The sequence below is a fragment of the Carassius gibelio genome, chromosome A23 (assembly GCF_023724105.1).
Source record: "Carassius gibelio isolate Cgi1373 ecotype wild population from Czech Republic chromosome A23, carGib1.2-hapl.c, whole genome shotgun sequence".
Classification (NCBI taxonomy): Eukaryota; Metazoa; Chordata; class Actinopteri; order Cypriniformes; family Cyprinidae; genus Carassius; species Carassius gibelio.
Window position 1 is genome coordinate 7689676 of NC_068393.1, and position 3689 is coordinate 7693364.

The window sequence follows — 3689 nt, forward strand, 5'->3', positions numbered from 1 at the left end:
CTGCCCCTATAAGTTTTCGCTTATTTGCCTCCACTTTCGAGTGCAAGTGTTGCCCATATTTTAATACACCCAAATTCCCAACAAAACAATTCTCATTCACATACTTTTATGTTTCTGTTTTTAGATAACATGACCCAGTGCAACTATATTTAGTCACTTCCCATCTGCTGCTCTGCAATGCTAAAATCCAGGCGTCGTCTGACAAAATAATCATACACATATGTTAAAGACAGTGGCTTTGCTGTGAATTCAGCTGTATTTGATAGCATCTGATGATAATGATAACAACAGAGAAAACATTACAAATTACTGATTGTCTTCCTTATATTTATTTATGTATTGTTTGTTTGTTTCTATGTTAATCACCAAAAAAAGCTAACAAAAATAAGTAGCAGCAACAATGGGAAAGTCAGTAAATTAGTTGGCAAAATCCCCAAATTGGCAACGGCAATGCCCACATATAAAAATTCAAAGAACAATCAATGCATAGAATCAAGTTTTTTTTTTTTTTTTTTTTTTTTTGATAATCTGTTACACATGAATGTATGTCCCAATACAGAATTAAATATATACTTAACTGAATAAAAATGGCGTAGGATTTACTTAAAAATACATTTTCATACAGAAATTGAAAGTAAATAATTACACAAGAATGACAAGTAACACCTTGAATTAAATGTATAATTTGTAAGTAGCCTGGAATAGTATTTTCTTATAAAAAGTACTCCAATAATCTTTGTTTTATTTACTATTTTGAAAAATGTATTATTTTTATAGTATACTTTTGTTTCATTTCACCAATCTTCATGTTGTGGTCAATAAAAACAAATATGAAATTAAGGAATATTAAATAGTTTGGATTTAAATGGGTTCAAATCCACAACAAATTAACTTTAAAGAAGCCTTTGTCTCAAGGGGGGAGGATATAGGATGCAGAAGTTTGAGCAAAAGTTTTTATTTAATCTCATAGCTGAGGAACAATGAAGGTACAGAGAACTCCATTGTGATTTATAAATGCTCAGAATGACCAAAACAGCCAGATGTAGGGACTCAGATGGCAGACAGCTGTTGTGTGAGGCCAGTCCCACCTGCCTCTTACAGCTCAGCACCTCTTAAACACTCAGTTTAATGCAATGCTTCTGAAGCTCACCTGAGCTGTTTATTCTGTCCCTCCTGACACATTAACCTCCAAATGCTCTGTATATTTTAGTGTCATGTGTAAAAGGACCCAGTTGCAAGGATATTGCAACAGCTTCGCCTTGGGCACAGGTGTCAGGTACACTCATTAAAGTGGCTTCAGCACCAGGGGAACAGGGCAGACCCAGATGTGAACAGCTGCTTTGATTTATGTTTTCAGAAGACAGATTGCTTTAAGCCCTTTATTGTGTTCATTTCTCATTTAGGAATAATTTCAGTCCTTGGATTTGAAATGAAAATAAATGTGTCTAATCTATCTTCATTAGGCCAAAAATCAATTTATGCTTCGATCAGTATTAAATGCCTATTAGTAGGAGCCTGAACCATGTAAACATCGATTTCCGGTTCTATCAGATAGAATCAGTGAATGGCCGCAGGTGTTTACATTGAGGCAGTGTTTGGTTGAAAAGAGAAAGAATTGGTTTCAGTTAAAACTTTCCTCAGTCCCTGTATGTGGGAGCCAGGGCCCCCAGTCTGTCTCTCAGCCCAACAGAGAGCTGTCATTCTGGGGAAGGACAATAGGAACAGACCCCCCTTTGTTCCAGCTCTGGTGGCCCTTGTGACCGGCACAGTAAACAGCGGGCACAGGCTGATTTGCCAGCCTGGATAGCCACACTGAGGAGCTTTTGACTGGGGGAAGTTAAGCAGAACAGCACCCTGAGATCTCCCAATGACTCTCTCTTTCAAGCACACTCTCTCTCTCTCAGCCTCACTCACCCTCTTGAAAACAAACTTTTATTACCAGGGAATGTATAGAAAGCCCAGGCATTTATGTAGAGGAGATGGAGAAAAAAGATAAACAATGCATGGGTGTTTATTCTTATATGTAAAAGGGCAACATCACCCATGTACTGAATAATTGGGATATACAGGGGTTGTACAAAACAATGTGAGCACCTATTATTCTATTGGGTAATATAATTTGTGTAAGATTCAGTAAAAAAAAAAAAAATAAATAAATGAAAACCCTGGGATTGTCTTTTACTTCATCTTTCATTGTCTGTATTTCATTGTCTGTATGGCCATGTCACTTCACTTTTCACTTTTATTCTCTAGTTTTTACAGTATATCAGTGTAGTATAAGTCAGCAGTGTTTATCACAAGCCGTAAGTGAAATGGTTGATTTGTCAGACTTCCAAGAAAAGGAAATCATGGAAGCCTGTTTAGAAGGAGTGACTGTAACCTCAACAAACCTATTTGTGTTATCATTATGATTATGGTACACAAAGCATGGCAAGACTTATTCAGTGACGTGACCATAAAACCAAAAGTAAATGTTAGGAACTGTCGAGCACTTATGTCCAAATAACACAGAACTGCTGCAGTAAAGTGACAGCAAACCTCAATATTCACCTTAACTACCGTTTCCATAAAAAAAAATAAAAATAAAAAAAATAAAAACTAAGAGAACTGAAAGAAATTAAATGAAAGAGAATGAGAAATGAAAGAGCTGAAACTGCTAAAACTTTGAAAAAGATGTGGCCATAAACCACTGTAGGAGAGAAGAGTGAGAAGTAGATTCCCTTCCTTTAACATCTATAAAACAACTGGCAGATGTTTTGATTCAACTGGAGATTGTTCAGACAAGTTGTATGAATCCATTCTATGAAAGCTGGAAGCTTTATTAAAGGCAAATGTTGGTAAAAGACATTAACAAAGAAATAATTGCAGGTTTCGTCGAAGCGCTATGGGGACGTGAGCGACTCTGAATATCGTGTGTAATCAGTCCAATGGAAGAGCCACGTCACGGGCGGGATGACGTAAGTGACCAGGAAGCTATAAAAGCACATGCCGGGCAGCTGGCGTCAGCTTCGAGTACCAGCAAGTGCCGGCAGGGGTGCCGGGGTTATGGCCTCGAGACGCAGCATCTCGTTCCCTCGAGGAACTAGGGTTACAAACGTAACCTAGCGACGTTCATCTTCAGGAATTCGAGCTGCGTCGAAGTGCTATGGGGAATGAATACCAATGCTGCCAGACTACCAAACCCCTGCCTAGAGTGTATCCGAAGAGCACAGATTAGGACGAGAGGACTGAAGCGCCTGGAGTGACTGGCATGTCTAAGCCATAGAATTTTTCTAAAGTAGAAGGCGTGGACCACCCGCAACACTGCAGATGTCCAGCATGGACACACCTGCTAGGAAGGCCTTGGCAATACCCCGTGTGGAGTGATCCTTGGCTCCCGACAGCGGAAGACGACCAGAGGACTCATAGGTGGCATTGATAGTCTCGACTATCCAATGACTAATAGTCTGCTTAGAAGCAGGAAAACCCCTCTTACCGTAGCTCACAAGCAATTGGTCTGTTTTTCTCCACAGGGCAGCTCTGTGGACATATGCATCCAGCGCTTGAAATGGACCCATACAATCCAGCTTCTCTTGGTCAGGCTCCCAAAAGGGAGGAGGACAGAAGGCCTGCAGCACTGGAGCACCATACTCGGCCTGGCCAGAATGGGCCTACTAGCAACAGACAGACCCCGTCCCAGCGTACACTCG